At 41.0% G+C, this 17,997-nt stretch overlaps 1 pseudogene; it reads right to left on the bottom strand.

The window, feature by feature from the left end:
- Nucleotides 1-311: 311 nt before the first annotated feature.
- LOC105808429 lies at nucleotides 312-7,768 on the bottom strand (annotated as a pseudogene).
- Nucleotides 7,769-17,997: the final 10,229 nt, after the last annotated feature.

Here is a 17,997-nt window from a genome sequence, read left to right as displayed (position 1 = left end):
CACAAAAGAACAACTTCTTAGAAAATCTAGAGAATTAAACAGACTACAGAGCCTTCATGCTATTCTGCATACTTTTTGCTCCCTCTCAGTCTAGCTTTTTTTTCCCCCTGCAAAAAGAACTTTTTTGGTTTCATTTGGTCCGTGGCTTGGGTGAATGCTTCTGGGTGTTGAGAAGCTGCCTCCTGGCTAAAGAAAGAAGCTCAGGCAGAAATCCTGAAGCCTCCCATACCTACCTCTCTTTGGGCTTCTATTTCGAAGGCAACAACGTGGCTCTCCGGGGCCCGTCATAGGCTGCTGGGCTCTGGAAGCCCCTAGTCGTGCTTGAGGGTGAGCCTTCCAAAGGGATACTCGCCCAGCCCAGCCTCGGATCCTTCCAGCCTGCGGAGGTTGGTCACGTGGTCGCCTATCTTCTTGATGAGTTTCACCTCTCCGTCTAGGACGTGGATCTCCAGAAACTCACAGAGATTGGGGTCTGCGCTGGCAGAACCCAGGGCATGTAGATCCAAAAGAGCCCGGTTCAGGTTCTTCTCCAGGGCCAGGGCGGCTTCCGTGGCAGCCAGGCTGCCACTCCACTCACCTTGGGACGGCTCCTGCTTGTCTTGGAATAGGTCGCCGCCACTGTATTTGTTTCGCACCGAGAGTCGCTGGGTGCCCTCGTGCTTCTCCTCCGCCAACTTGCGGAAGAAGTGGCCCAAGCCCTCGAGAGCCACGTTGTTGCCTTCGAAATAGAAGCCCAAAGAGAGGTAGGTAAGGGAGGCTCACAGATGCACGTTGATCAAGCGGTCGACAGTACCTTCCACCTGCGTGGGATAATTTTGGCTGCTCTGGGAGCACACGGTTGATGAGCAATAAGGAACTAACCACAAAAACGTGTTAGCTGGTCCCTGAAGCAAGGAATAGCTGTGGAGATAGTCCAGGAAGTCGCGATGGAGAGGCGGGGTTAGAGGGTGGGGAGAAGCTGGGCGGGTGGCGGTGGGTGGAGTGTGGGCGGGTATGCTCTGTGCCTGTCTCAGCTTAGTTTTTGATGAGTTTAATTCTTCCTTCTTTCCTAATTATTGTAAAGGAGTCATCATTTGGCCCATTTCTTACCACAATTCCAAGATCAGGTAAGAACATCAAAAGTATACACAGTGAAACCCCTCCAAATCCAAATCTTCATTCGTGAGTTAAAACTCCCTTGTTTCTTAATTTAAAGCCTTGTACATATATAGTTTCCCTGCTCCTAATCTCTCATTAAGAGGGTGACCATTGGTCAGGTTTGCTTATAGTAGTCCTGTTGTCTTGGTGTGATTATTAATAGCAACACTTTCCCTCTCCAAAGAGTCCTTGTTTGGACTATGTATTACATGGTCCCTTACTCATTGAGAAAAACAAAACACCTACACTATGGAATATGAAATGAATAGTTTGCAAAAGGGCATAATTTCTTTCTATTTTATTACTTAATCATATAAATAAGAGCTTCATCGTACAATTTCTATTCATGCTTTTATATTTTTCATTTGTTGATGCAATCATACATTCTAGAAATTTCTACAGAGTGCTGTATGTACCAGGTGTTTTGTTAGGTACTGGTGGCCTCTTAGCATTTTAGACATCCCACGATTAGCTGAAACGTCATGTGAATGGGCGCAAAAGATGAAAAATGTAGATTTATAAATCCTACCAAAATAGAAAATAATCCATACAGGATGAGTTAGCCATCCCCCACTAGAAGATGAGGGCAGAACTAGATGTTCTCATAGGGTCTCTTCCAGGTTTGTGATTCCATGCTTAGCATTTTATTTTCCTAAATATCCCTTGCCTGGGGCTGTTTCACAATTAGTACACATTCATGTGTTTTCTATCAAACAGGAAGACATACATATTCTATTTAGTGTAAACAAGATTTGAACTCCAGAGAAGAGAGTTTTGCTCTAAACTTTGGACACAGTTCCAAATGAAAATAAAAATTCCTTCTTCCACAGTTTCTTTAACTTGTTATTTTCTTTGTTGCTGAAAAATGACACTTTAAAATTTCAAAAAGAAGCCTGGAGTCTTTCTTCACTGCTTAAGCTAAAATATGAACACACTTCCTGTATCTAAATACACGATATATTGTCAATTTTTTTCATGGAAGGTTGTGGTCCAAACGTGTTCTCATATTGCATTTGAGGTTTGCAAAAACTGTTAGAATTCAGGAATAGCCACATTTTTCAGTCCTGGAGGGAATTAATTGGATAAAACAAGAGTACATAGTTCTACAGCTTTCCTGGCCTTGGTTCTAGGGCAACAAAAGAGTCTGGGGGTGGAGAGGAGGAGGAAAAACAAAAATTAAAACCCAAGAACAACCCTAGCAGGTACCAAATAGAGAAATTATACCTGATGCAATGCTCTCCAAATTACTGCAAAGAAAATGATCATTTTCTACTTTGTGCATAAACCATTAATCATCATATTGACCTTGTAATAAGGAAATGCTAAGCTTAGAGAAAACTTCACCATATAAAATATTATCTGTATTGTAGCATGGCAGGGTCATTGAATATATTTCAGTTTCATATACATTTACTTGTTCCTTTTAGAAAAGAAAAATGTCTATATAAACCTTCCCAGATGAGATAGTTTTCTGCCTTGTGCAAATGTTGACAAATCTTTCCCTCATTACCTTAGAGAAAAGAGAGCCAATGTCAGTGTCACACTCTGGTGGGTGGTTAAGATCATAGTCCTTAGAATCAGACCAAAGTGAGTTTAAATCCCAGCTTTGCCACTTACTACAGATGTGACCTTAGACAGGTAGCATAACGTCTTTGAGCCCCAGTTTTCTTGCCTATAAAACGGGGATGTTAATACCTCCCAAGTATGCTACAAGGTTAAATGATGTGATGCACAAGAAAACACTGCCAAACAAGCAGAAAGAACTAAAAAAATGGTGCTATATCGTCAATCAATTTTGCGACAAAATTGTGAAGAGCCTCTCAAACCCTAGTATCAGAAGCAGATCTCAGTATGTTTTTGATCCAAGTTTTCTCACTGCAGACCTGTTTTGCTGAATCACTATCCTCTATGGCTATACCCTTTCAAGCATAAAGGCACATAGGCACAGCTTTGGGTGTCCAAGATCCAAGTCATTTAAAACATGAGCAGGGAATGCAGGGCAGCTTCTCTTACTTCCCTTGGCTAAGCAAACTTCAATAACATACCCTGAGGTCTCTTGTGGCCCTGCTGGCTGTGGAGGCAGGGGAAGCAGTGTATAGGTAGTAGAGGTGTATTTGTTTTCTCAATCCTCTAGCCCAAGATCATCATCCATTACAATAAGAAATATCTAACGAGTGCCTATTTTGTAGAAGGTAAGATTTTGGAACTTTCCATGTGAGTGGTAGAATTCACCTTTCTTTTCACTGAAATATAGACCTTAGAATGTATATGTCTTGGGTCATATTTCCCAGAAGCAGACCCTGATATGAGGATTCCTATGCAAGTGATTTTATTGGAAAAGTGCTCCTAAGGGGAGACCAAAAGAAAGTGGGGAAAGCAGGACAGAGAAAGAAGAAGCCAAAAAACGAGGTTGCGATGTCAAGAAAAGTCTCGGCTTTGTCTTGATCCCAAGGTGGATCTCTGGAGTGCAAATTACACCTAGAGTTTATTTCAACATGAAACAAGGGAACTGGGCTTTTATATTCCTGCCCATTGGCTGTGGGCCTCCCCAGGGTGATATAAACTCCCGGGGTCTTATGTACAAGTGAAGCAACTCCATTAGCCCAAGGGCAAGCCACCAAAGAAGGTCACAGGTGCAAGTCATTAGCAGAAAAGCACACTGAAACTGGGTGCTGAGCACACCAAACAGGTAGAAGGGATCCAGGGAAATTTGTGCAGGACACATATAGTATCCAGCACCAGCTTGCTACTCTACTTGACCTTGGAAGGTGTCAGAATTCCGTGGTAATGAGGAACCCCAATCAGAACCTTTTCACCAGGAATCTAATGGATAAAACGAAGTCTTTATCACAGGTATTAATCCATATTTATTCCTTTTTGCTACTTCTATTTACAGAGAATATAAGGTTTTGGAACCTACATCTGTAGTTTCCTTTACCATCCTGAAAATCCCTCACTCTCTTCAGGTGTCTGTTTTGCACAATATACCAGCCAAATCAGGCCCAAAGCTCCAGCTAAGAAAGTATTTGCATCTTTTATCTGATCCACTACTCAGATTGACAGAATTCCCCATATTGGAACGGCATATTGATTTTTTTAATAGCTGCACACAAGTACTTAAAATTCAAAACATCCCTGGCAACCCACAAACTGACAGGCTGTGAAATGGTTGCTTAAGGACCTGTCATCCAAACTAAACTCACCTGAAAACTGATGTTACACAAACAGAAAAATGGTCTCTGTGTGCTTTTCGTTTTTCTAAAAGAAACTGTAAGGGGTACTGAGTTTAGTTTTGAGCTGTTCTTCTACTTTGGACAAGGGACCACCTGGCACCAGGCACAGTTATGAAACAGGACGAATTAGTTCATCATTTTCCTCTCCAAACACACACACACACACACACACACACACACACACACACACACAGCCTCCTCCTCACCCCACCTGTGCCCTACACTAAACTCGCTGAGAAGCTCGCCCACGGCCCATCCCAGTAGGTCTGCCTGCCCAAATCCTACCCTCCCTGAGCTTCCCACGGGCACCTCAAACAAGCAGTGGTTCTCAACCGGGGCTGATTTTGCCCTCCACCCCCACCAGAAGACATTTGGCAATATTTGGAGACATTTTTGTGTGTCACAACTGGGGAGAGGGTAGAACTGGCATCTAGTGGGTAGAGGCCAAAAATTCTGCTGAACACCCTACAGTGTACACAACAGCACCCCCCCACTCCCCAACAAACAAAGAATTCTCCAGCCCAAAATGTCAATAGCGCCGAGGTTGAGAAACACTGTGATATCTTGGTGTCTTGTGGGTTCCCTCTAAAATAGACCCTGAGACAAGGGTTTGAGTGCAACTAGTTTATTTGGGAGGTGATCCCTGGAAGCACCAGATGAGGGGAAATGAGACAGAGAAGGGGGAAAAAACAGTAAAAGGTGTGTTAAAAAGCAAGTTACCCCTGTGGCGACTCATTCCTGCTGAGGAACTCTGGGAGACTGTATGAGATATGCCTCAGAGTTATCCCACACAAGGCCATGGAAGCTGGAATAGTTATCTTCTAACTCCCATCTGTCATTAGCTGAGAACTTCTTCCAAGGGTGTTACCTTTTTGGCACTTCCAGCCTGCCCTACGAGAACCAAGAGAAAGCCCTGAGATATAGAGTTGTGGATGCTTGTGGCAGGACCCCATGGGCATGTATGGGCATGGTGAGTGCTGAAGGGGTATGGGTAAGGCACCAATAGTGTCTACTGGAGTTGGTCCTCCAAGGGACTATTCATTGGGAATATACCTTGAGTTCCTTTTTCTGAGGATGATGCCTTAGCGAAAAAAGTAATTCTAGTTGTGTCCCTGGTAGGTGTCCTAGAAGACAAGCAAGAGTGATATGTTTTAGTTAGAAACACCTTGTTAGAACATGCAGTTAGAAGGACTCTTAGAAACCACGTGTTCCAGCTCTATATCAATGCACAAATCCCCTGAAAAATGTCCCCAGCAAATAACCATCTAGTCTTTGCTTGAATACACCCAGGTACCCAGCAACACATTAGCTCATGAGAACCAGCCATTCTGTTTTCAGAGAGTGTGATTCAGGGGCAAGAGAGCCACTTGGGAGCTGAGTGGATGTGAGTTTAAAGCTGGTTCTGCCACTTAACGGCTATGTAACTAACTTTGGGCAAGTTACTTAACCTCTCTGAGTCTCCTTACATATAAAATACCAGCAATATTACCTACCTCTTAAGGTTGATGTGAAGATTGAATAATACAAGGAATTTAGCACAACTTCTGACATATAGTAGGTGCTCAACAAATATTAGCTACCTTCACCCCTCTTGTTTCTCCATCTTCTCAAATCTCACGTGTCAGCTCTCTACCTCACAGCACGTTTGATCTTTTCATTGTGGTTCTAACTTCCAGAAGACTATAAAATAAGTCCAGCTCATCTTCCCACTGACCTAAGACTTCCTTCCCTTCTCCACTAAAACACACCTGGCTTACTCCAGCATTCCTTACATGGCCTGGCTCTGTGGACCTCTACTCTCTGGTCACTCTCCAGAAGGGACTGGAATCCCCCCATGGAGATAGCTGCAATCTCATCCTGACCTGGGACAAAATACACTTGTAGATCACATCCTTTTAATTTTGATGCGCATGGATCAAAATGGGTTCCGTATGAAATAGTCTTCTCTTTTAACATAAAGAAAAAGTTAAAATATAGTTTAAACTTCTTGTATTCAGGAAAGAAGGCAGGCAATAATTTTCTCTTTCCTTACCATGCTTCATTTTAACTTTTGCAAATGTTTCTTTCATGCTGCATTTGCCCCTTGCCCTCCATGATGAAAAGTGCTTTCTGTTACTTTTTGAAAAGGAAAAATGTAATGTTTCATAGAAAGAAACAAGATTCATATTCTGAATAAAGGTGGCCTCATATTTCAGAAGGGCTGGCAAGTCTGTCCTTGATGGTTGCCAAGAGGTGGGTTGGACAGACACAGCTTGAGCTAGAAAGAACATCCAGCCTTGAAATTTGAAGTGGCAAATTTTGCAATGCCACCCTCCCTTTCCCTGCTTGAAGCTCCTGAATGTTCTTTCTGGTCATACCGACATCTGGCTGGAGAAGAAAATCACCCAGCAAGGGATTTTGCTTTCCCTTACCTATAACATGATCCCATATTTTCTAAATATATGTGTGTGTAGACATATATACTAAAATGTTAACTGGGATCTGTATCTATGTGTGACCAACTTGTTACTTTCTACTTTTCTATATTATCTGATTTTTTTTTTTTGGCAATAAGAATGTATTTAGAATCACTGCAGGAAATCAGAAAAAAAGAGACCTCTTTATTTTCAAAGGAAAGGAGAAAACTTGCTGTCCTCTCTCAAGTAGGTCATATGATCGTTACCCACAAAGCAATGAACAGGGCTCAGTGTTTGTCTCCTGAAGCCAGAGCTAGCTTGCTGAATGACATCCTCCAGCCTTCTGGGCGCCAAGCTACTTTGCAATGGAGAAATTAAAATTCAGGAACAGGAAGGGCTTCTTCTTCCATCCCCCCTCCCCTACTACCTTGGGACTTGATTGGCAACCCTTCTACTCCCTACCAGTCATCAATAACTTGAGGTTCAGACTAGAGTCTGGAAAGAAAGGAGAATCCCTCCTGGGACTGAGTTGAATTCTAGGGCAGGGATGCTGCCTGATACTTCTTCTGTATTCCCTACTCAGTCTGGCACTGTGATTGACACAATCACAGATTTTCAGCGTGATGGAACCTCAAAGGTCATTCAGCCCCAATGCTTATTTCCATCATCAGTACTTAATAATTCCCTAATGAACAGATTAACTGTGGCTACTGGTCACTTCAGCTGCTCAAGAGGTTTAAGCCACAGAGTCAGATGCCTCAGTTCATCCAGACTCCACTCCCGGCCAATCCCCTCTGTCAATGTCCAGGAATACAAAGACATGACTCAGCATTTATGCCTCCATGATGGGACAGGAGAAGGGGCTGGTGACCCATAGTGGGACCAGCACCAACAGCAGGTCTCATTTACAGCTTTCAGGGCTGGTGATGGCTGCATGCCTGGCATCAGTACAGATCTCTCCTCCCACGATGTTCCTGCCTGCTCCTTGGGGCATATGGACATGGCTGTAGGCCAAAACACAGCTCTGTTCACCAGTTCAAGATAAGGAAATATCTATCTGGGCCTGACTTGCTATATAAGTACCAGATGTTAATGATTAAAATTAAATTAAATTAATGTTTGACAGTCCATGAAGGGCATAAATTGCATGGTATGCTGCTTGTCCAATCTGTCATCTTGTTTCCCTCAGCTCAGGTCAACAAACAGCTGAAAGCTCCCTCTCTGGGTCAAACAGTAGCCTATTTCTCTGCTATGGAAATGGCTTCTCAGTTTACTAAGTTGAAGGCTTCTATGCTGCCAAAATCTTGATTAAGGTGCCTTAAAAGGCAGAGAATTCTATCTTTCTGCCACAATCTCCAGCAGTCATCTCCCAAACACAGTAACAGCAATTATTGGTTAGAATTCAGAAACTGGGAAATCTGTGCCTGGCCTAAGAGCAAACCCATTGCCAAAGTCACAAAGCAATTTCCAGCTCTAATGACAGCCTTTTTCATTCACGTGGTTTCTAGAACGTGTGGGCAGTGCTGATGTGTTATCAAGTTGCAAAAGAATTCATGGTGTCACATGTTAAAATCACCCATCTGCCAAGGACTCTCTTCCAAAGAACTTTCTGATTTAGACTTTTGCTCCTTTCCCTTGTGTTATTCAGGAATGGGTGTCCCAATATTTACATTGCCTTTCTAGCTATTTAAACCCAAAGTAACATTTCAAACTTTGCACTTTTGCACAAGAACTTTGATGAATTGTTCGAAATGTTCAGCATACCTTTCATGGTGGCAAAGATTGATTTCTCTAGGAGTAAGCCAAATAATAGAATAAGCAACTGAAGCGGGCACTGGATGCTGGAAGCTGGGATGTGTTACCCAGATTGCCCTTCAGGAATGAAACACTTCTTTCTGCAGCTGCTGGGAGTGCTGACTGAGGGCGGCCTTCAGCTGTCAGCCCCCTTTGGAGATTGCCTCCACTGAAGAAAATGGCCTCGCCCAAGACCTCTTCTCCTTTTAAGTGCAGCCCACATCACCTGACTTGGGACAACCCTGAAGGGCCATCTTTTTTTTTTCCTTTCTTGTTATTTTCTCTGTGGGCTTGTCTCCCAGATTACTGCCTGAGTCCCTCCCCAGTCATTCAGGTCTCTGCTCAAATGTCACCTTATCAGAAAGGCCTTTCCTCGTCTCTCTTTTTAAAATAGCATGCACGTAGCCCTTCCCCATCGCCCCACCTCCATTGCTCCCTGTGCTCTTACCCCTGCTTCATTTCCTTCATTTTTCTTACCACTACCTGCCATTATTTATTTATCAATTATTTTGTTTCATGCCTGTCTCTGCATTAGAATATAAACTCTGTGATAGCTGGGGCTTTGGCTGTTTTGTTCATTTCTTTATCTCCACTATCCAGAAAAATGCCTAACATATATTCTCAATAAATATTTGTGAATAAGTGAATGAGTGATTAGTTGCCTAATATCTTAGCTACTTCCTGGTACTTAGGCTGCCTAGCTTTCTCACTGCACTTCCTGAGAGTCAAAGTCCTGGCAGGGAAGCATAATAGTCAAGAACACAGGCTTTGGGGCAGGGCGTGGTGGCTCATGCCTGTAATCCTAGTACTCTGGGAGGCCAAGGCAGGAGGATCGCTGGAGCTCAGGAGTTTGAGACAGGCCTGAGCAAGAGTGAGACCCCGTCTCTACTAAAAATAGAAAAAAAATAGCTGGGTGTCATGTCATGCACCTGTAGTCCCAGCTACTCGGGAGGCTGAGGCAGGAGGATCTCTTGAGCCCAGGAGTTTGAGGTTGCAGTGAGCTACGATGATGACGCTCTACTCCAGGCAACCGAGCGAGAGTCTGTCTCAAAAAAAAAAAAAAAAAAAGAACACAGGCTTTGGAGTTAGACTAACCTATTCACTTAGTTCACAATTACATAACTTCTAAGCTGTGCTAGGCATTGCTCTCCGTACTTTAATGTTATTAATGCATGTATTTCTCAGAACAGCTATAAGAGGTGAATGTTATTCCCAGTGTAAAGATGAAGAAACCAAGGAACAGAGGGGTTAAATAATTTGCCTGAGGTCACACATCAAGTCAGAGCCAGAATTTGAGCCCAGGCAGTCTGTCTCTAGAATCTCTGCCACTTACTAGCTGTATAATTTTTAGTAAGTTCCTCTCTGAACTGATTTCTTTGCCCATAACAATGAAAATAATGATGGCTACCATGAAAAATTGTAAGCATTTTTAAATGAGATGATATGCGTAAAATGCTTAGCTGGGTTCCTGATCCATATAAACACTTAATAAAGCATAGTTGCTATCATTTTTATCCCTGTGCCTTGCCTTCCCCTAAATCCCAACAGACTGCATGGACTTCCAAGTATTACCTCCACCTGATTTTGTTTCATTTTAGATGCCCTATATTGACTTCTTGACCCTTGCTGAAGGCCTTGAATGACATTCCCACCCCACCATTCTGATGTTCCACACACAACCCCAGCTTTGTGTCACCTCTACCCTTGACTCCACTCTAGCTTTGTCCCACCCCTGTAGACAGAGCTAGGGCCGGGTCCAGAACTCTTCACATCTACCCTTCCCTGTCATATCTCGAAATAAAATGATTATTAGAGGCAGAAGCAACAAAATTCATGTAGCATGACTTTCCTTTGATAACTAGCCCTGCAGTTTCTGAGTTCCCCTACCCAGTATAATCACTCAAATAAGCCAAAGGCCAAATTTGACCAGGTGTGCCGGCCACTCTGGTGCACAGCCCAGATCCCCCTTCGATGAAGTCCTTGTCTCAGCTGCTAGGAGTACTGATGACAGACACCCCTTAGCTCTCAGCCCTTTCAGGGATTGCCTCAGCTGAAGAGAACCACTGCAACCAAAAGGAGGTTTCCTTGATGACCTTCGGGGGTGGTCAATATCCAATGACATATCAATGCTGTCATATAAATTCTCAGCCACCTTGGCCTGGACTGGAGGCCAATCTGAAGAACCATTCTAGCTCCAGAGCTCTCTTGAGAGTCTGCTAAGGCTGCTATTGGGCCCGTGTCACAGCTTGTCTTCTCCCTCTGCCTGCTCCTGCTCCCTTCTCCTCCTTTCCCCAGGTATTGATCCCAAGGGTGAGTCCTAATAAACATCTCACCTCCTATACTCTGTCTCAGAGTGGACCTCCCAGAAAGCCTAGCGTACAACACTGGTCTAGCCCAACTCACTCACACTCATTGCATGGTCTCAGGATTCCTCTAGAAACTACTGAACCCAGGAGACAAATGGTATCTCAGCATCACAACTCCCTACACTTCCCCAATTCATCCCCAGTCATTTTTTACCTCTTCTCAGAGGCATGACTAGTCTAGCCTGCCTGCTTACACAAGCACATAAATGAAGCCAGAAAAATGATGCCTATTAATCAATTCTCGCTTACTGTTCATCACCTCAGCTCAGAGCTTCTCCTTCCTCAAAGAAGTAAGATAGATGATCATGGGTTGCCAAACAACACTGTTTCTTTACTTTGACCTCCTGAATCCTGGGAAGATTTATCAGCAAACAAGCTCATTTAACTACACATCAGAAGCAGACAAAGAGTCAGTCATTAAGTGAACATAAACTAGGTGCTTCACCCATTTTGCAAAGGTCCATATATTTATAAACATGCCCTTGGGCAAGGGTCAGCCTCAATGATACTCCCTTTGGGAACAACAAATCCCAAACCACTTATTTGTTATGACCATAAATGACATTTTGATCTGAGTAATCATTAAAATTTCTATACTTTTAATGGCCCATAAAATCTTAACATGCTCCCTTACATGTCAGATTTCCTAAACTGCAACTGGATCTACCTCATAGCTTCTATTTGATCTTCAAGAATAGATAAAATAACTGCCCTATTCAAGTGTGCAGTACTGTGTGTTTGATAAGCTAATAAAATCATAGAAGACAAAAATGCAGCAAAGCATAAACTGCTTATTTTTTAGATTTACTGCAGGAAGATACTTTATCTTATTAAGCAGATCTTCCTAAGCAAATCTTTTGCTCTCACAGCAGGCAGCCTAATTCTTACAAAGGAAATGAAAGGAACACTTGATAGCCTATTGGTTTCTCATATTAGTTTTTGCTTTATGATGTCCCTTTGAAAATATTGTTTCATTTTTGGTCTTAGACTTTCTAGATACCCGAAGTGGAGCTGGTATTGTTAGGCAAGTGTGGGTTCTGATCAATATTCTGTCCTTTATAGTGAGAGATGATATGATTGATGCTGACCCCAATCTGTATGGACAATCATAGCTGTAAAAACAGATGCTCCTCTCCCAGGTGCATCTCAGCCATATGTTCTTACTCATGGTGGAGGGCACTTGGCAGAGATGGGTGTCTTGTGTCAGTAAGCCTCTGATGCCCCTGCACTATCTGAAGATAATTCTAAAAAATTTATGATCCACTGCTGATGGGGCTAGCTGCCTCCTAGAATTCTACATTTCCTATGGCTCATGCTCTGAGATTTTGCTTCTGTGCCTCAGATATTTAACAATCACCTCATTTCAAGCTCTCTATAAAGTGGTTACTTGGATCACCAGGAAAAAATGAATCTACAAAGGCTTAATTAAGACAGTCTGTATAAAACACTTTATGGTTGTGAACATTACTATAGGGGAAACTACTGCAATTTAGCATCTGCCCATAGGAGCTTCAGACTTAGGTGGGGGTACACAAAGCAGAATGATGTTTGCCATCACTAAAGTAGGTTGGATTGTATGATTACCCCCATAATCTCAAAGTGAATCACAGGAGTCCTTGTTAAAATGAAGCTTCTATAAGGAGATCCACTGAATAAGAATCTCTGGATTGGGGTTGGAATCTGCATCTTTAACAAGCTCCCTGAGTGATTCTCATGCACACTAAATGTTGAGAATCATTGCCCTAGTGGCTGATTATTTCAGCGTAGGCATGGTTCCTGCAATGCCACAAGTAGTTAGTGATTCTCTATGTTTTGGAAGGAAATTGCAGCATTCAGTGACTATCACCACTGAAATGTATGATTTTTCTTTCTTTTTTGAGACAGTATCTCACTCTGTCGCCTCAGCTAGTGTGCAATGGCATCATCATAGCTCACTGCAACCTCAAACTCCTGTGCTCAAGCCATCCTCCTGCCTCAGCATCCCAAATAGCTGGGACTACAGGCATGTGCCACCACGCCTGGCTAATTTTTCTATTTTTTGTGGAGACAGGGGTCTCACTCTTGCTCAGGCTGGTCTCGAACTCCTGGCCTCAAGCAATCCTCCTGCCTCGGTCTCCCAAGGTGCTAGGGTTACAGATGTGAGCCACCACACCTGGCCTGAAATATATGATTAATCATTATAATGATGGTGTTGATGCTTCACCCAGAGCACCCATCCCCTAGCTGCTTACTTCATTTTACCCAGAATCGGGACTAACTCTATTCATTTTATATTTAGCAGCTGTGAGTGTTGGCTGCTAACAGCTCACAGCTGCACTCTTCTCTGGAGAATTACTCTCCAGCTAATGGGAAGCACCTCGTCAAGAGATGTCTAAGAGGTTAAGTACCCACCAACATAGCCAATGACTGACTGGTATGTAGGAGCAAAAGGCCATGCCCTTTGTCTCAAGGGAGACACCATTGTGGTACTATCTTTGCTCTAGATCTCACTGTGGGATCAGGCTGATGCTAGACTTCTGTTGAAACCGCATCTTTGCTTCGCTTCTTTCCCTGACTTTCTGCTTCTCTCACTTCCTTCCTTACAGGATTCTCCTGAGAACACTCCAAGAAATAAGTGTTAGAGAGGATGTAGAGAAAGGGTTACACTTATATACTACTGATGGGAATGTAAATTGGTACAGCTATTATGGAATAACAGTAGTTCCTCAAAAACTAAAAATATAGAACTACCATATGGTCCAGCAATCCCACCTCTAGATATATATCCAAAGGCAATGAAATCAATATGTCAAAGAGATATCTGCACTCCCATGTTCATTGCTGCATTATAGCCAAGATAGGGAATCAACCTAAGTGTGCATCAATGGATGAATAAATAAAGAGTGGTGTTTATACACAATGGACTACTATTCAACCTTTAAAAAAAGATCCTACTTTTTGCAACAACATGGAGGAATCTGGAGGACATTATACTAAATGAAATAAACTAGGCACAGAAAGACAAATACTCCGTGATCTTACTCATATGTGGAATCTAAAAAAAAAACAAACACTGTACATGGAAACAAAGAGTAGAACAGTGGTTACCAGGAGCATGGGGTGGAGAATGGGGAGACTTGGGTCAAAGGGTACAAAGGTGCAGTTATGTAGGATGAATAAGTCTAGAGATCTAATGTGTAGCATGAGGACTATGCTTCATAATATTGTATAGCAGAAATTTGCCAAGAGAGTAGATTTTTGGTGATCTTGCCACAAAAAATAGTAACTATGTGAAATAATGGATATGTTAACTTCCTTGACTGTCATAACCACTTCGTCATGTATATGTATATCAAAACATCATGCTGTACATCTTAAATATATACAATTAAAAGAATCCTTGTCTCAGTCTCTATTTCCAGGTTACTCTACCTAATACAACATTGTTATTCAGCAGTGAAGTTGTAAAAATAACAAAAATAACTCTGTGATAAATACAGAGATATATTTGTAACAAAATATAAAAGAACAAGGATGTTCTGGTTCTAAGTAAAATGGGGTAACTCCACCCTGTTTATCCCATTTGATGCAGCTATAAAACCTGGACAGAATGCATAGGGCAGCTATCTGAGGATTCTGAAAAATAAACAGTAGCAGGCAGGTTGGGAATAAAGGCCAGGATCTGAAGTGCTACCAAACTGGTGCTGAGTTTATCATTTATTTTTCCTCTCCAATCCCTGGTCTAGAGTAGTCCATGCAGCCAAAAATTTAGAAGTGGGTACTGGGGCATGGACAGAGAGAGCTCTGGGAGAAGCCCTCTAGTTCTGTCTTAAAAAGCAGGAAAGAGATCTCTTGATGATCAGAAAGAGTGGGGGAAATCCCGTGGGTTTTCCCCTTTTCTCTGTTCTGCACTCCAGGCGATCCCGTAGTACCAACACCAGCAGTACATACAGCAGCAGCAATGCGGGGCTACAGATGCCTAAAACTCTGAAAGAGAAGAACCTTTGTTTCTGATCAGAAGAGCTGTGTCCCAAGAGGATGAGGTGAACCCTCATTGCTTTTTTTCCCTCTTTCTTCCATCCTGCTGTTCAGTACCCAGACACAGGAATAGTTGTGGGAAGTGCACAGCACAGCGTAGTTAGCTAAAACTCCACCTTTCTTAGACTATAAGAGGGTCAGAGACTATAAGGTGAGCCCCAGGGAAGAAAAACTGGAAAATTTTGCAAAGTATGAGGAAAACAACCCGATAAAATTGTTTGTGAACGCTTAGACTCCCTCCCTAGGTTGCACACATGGGTCTGACCCTAAACAATATACCAAAGATTTTGAGAACTAAATTATAGGAAAGAACACTGCTTAGGTCCCAAACTGGCCACTGGATGGCATACATATGAGACAGATCTGAATAGCACTGCAAAGGCTTTGGAAACTGAACGTTGGAACCATAACCCATAGAAGGGTGGTTGGAATGTATAGCCTGAATTCAATAAAGTTGATTGCCTGTTACAACAAAGCTAACTACATTCCCCATAGGACTTAAAGACACAGAGTCTCATAACCCAGTCTTCCAAAATGTCCAGCATAAAATACACAGTTACTCAGCATACAAAGAACCAGGAAAAATTTCAGCTCTCATGGGAAAAAATAACCAAAAGAAACCAATGCCAAGCTGTCACAGATGTTGGAATTATCAGACAAAAATTTTAAAGCAACTATTATTAAGATGCTCCAAGAAATAAGAGAAAACACTCTCAAAATAAATGAGAGGACAGAAAGTCTCAGTAGGGAAATAGAAGATAAAAAGAGAAATTAAATGAAAAGTTTAGAACTGAAAAATACAATAACCAAGATAAAAAAAACTCACAAGATGGGCTCAATAGGAAAATGAAGATAATAGAGGAAATAGTGAGCTTGTAGGTAGATCAATAGAAATTATCCTATCCAAACAATGGAGAGGAAAAAAAATATTTTTAAAAATAATAAACAGAGCCTCAGGGACCTGTAGGAGAATGCTAAGAGGTCTAATATTTGTGTTATTGGAGACTCAAGAGCAAATGAGAAAGAGCACAGTGTAGAAAAAAAAATATGTGAGGAAATAGTGGCTGAAAACTTCTCCAAGTTTGGCAAAAGATATAAACCTACCGATTTAAAAATCTCAATTACTTCTTGGCTTTTTGGCTAAGATCAAGTGTAGTATCTGTTCTTATCAGATTTAAAAAATCTCAGAAAATCTCAAATAGGATAAACCCAAAGAAATCTATGCCGAGATACATAATAATCAAACTGCCAAAAACTAAAGGCAAAGAAAAAACCCTGTGAGCAGCCAGAGAAAATGACATATTACTTACAGGGGAGCAACAATTTGAATGTCAGCAAAATTTCTCATTAGAAATCATGGAGGCCAGTAGGAAGTGAAATGACATTTTTTTTAAGTGCTGGAAAAAAAGAACTGTCAATCCAGTCCTTCAGTAATGATGGTAAAATAAAGACATTATCAGATGAAGAAAAACTAAGAGAATTTATTGCCTGCAGACATTTTCTGAGGGAATTGCTAAACAAAGTTCTCCAGACAGAAAGGGAATGTTATCAGAAAGAAACATGGAATATCAGGAATGAAAGAAAAGCAACATAAATTGTAAATATCTAGGCAAATAGAATATTCTCTCCTTTTGAGTTCTTTAAAATATGTTTGATGATTGAAAGCCAAATTTATAATATTGTCTGTTAGAGTTTTTAATATATGTGGATGTACTACTTTTATAGGCAACTATAATATAAAAGGGGAAAGGTAAAGGAACATATATGGTGGTAATATTTTTCTCCTTGAAGTAGTAAAATATTGATTCTGAGTAGACTGTGAAAAGTTCACTATTCTCTGGCTGCTCTCAGGGTTTTTTCTTTGTCTTTAGTTTTTGGCAGTTTGATTATGTTGTATCTGGGCATAGATTTCTTTGGGTTTATCCTATTCGAGATTTTCTGAGATTTTTAAAAATCTGATAAGAACAGATACTATCTTTGATCTTAGCCAAAAAGCCAAGAAGTGACTGAGATTCTTAAATCTGTGGGTTAATGTCTTTTTCTAGTATGTATATTATAATCCCTAGAACAAGCACTAGAAATAGTGTTTTTTTTATTTTTTATTTTATTTTTTATTTATTTTTTATTTCAGCATATTATGAGGGTACAAACATTATGGTTACATTAGTGCAACCTCTGTGGAATAGAAATAGTGTTTTAATATTTCCATTTTCTATGATCAGTAAAAAAAGGAAACACAATGAAAGTTAAAAAACAATACATAAATAGTAAAAAACCACAATAGATAAATTAAAATGGAATATTAAAATACGTTCAAATAATCCAAAAAGAGAAAGAAAAGGAAAAGAGAGAAATGAAAAATAGAGAGAATAATAAAAAAAACGAGCAATAAAATAGGTCTAAATCCAAACATATCAATAATTACATTAAATGTAAATGTAAAAGTCAGAGATTGTCAGAATGGATTTTTAAAGAAAGATCTAACTACATGCTGCCTATAAGAGACTCACTTCAAATATAATGATATAGGTATGTTAAAATTTAAAAGGATGAAAAAAGATATACTATGCAAATACTAATAAAAGGAAAGCTGGAGTGGTTATATTAAAAAAAATAGATACTGGCAAAGTGGCACACTGCTGAATCTAAGCTACTTGTTACCAATAATAGCTTAATAGAATTTTTATTTACATTCTTTTCTCAGAAAAGTTTTATTTCATCGTATCCATAGACCTTCTAAGCATACAAATACTAAAAAGCTGCCCAGCTACTGCAAAACCCGGAATGTTCACAGGTTTTGAATTAGAATCTTCCAGACTGCTCTAATCTAATAGCTTACCATAATAACATAAGACATAACATCTTTCTCCTTAACTCTCCCAGTTAGGTGCAGGGCAGTTTTCCAGGCAGATCTCTGTTTCTTGTGAAAAATAGTCAATTTTTTTTCTATTTTCATTTTACAATGATAATAACCCCTACCCGATATGGTTGTTGTGAATATTTAAGATGAGACACCTTATCGAGATATGCTTAGCACAATGCCTGGCACATAGT

This window comes from Propithecus coquereli, unplaced genomic scaffold (assembly GCF_000956105.1).
Source record: "Propithecus coquereli isolate 6110/MARCELLA unplaced genomic scaffold, Pcoq_1.0 Scaffold173, whole genome shotgun sequence".
Lineage (NCBI taxonomy): Eukaryota > Metazoa > Chordata > Mammalia > Primates > Indriidae > Propithecus > Propithecus coquereli.
This window is presented reverse-complemented; position numbering and strand designations above follow the sequence as displayed.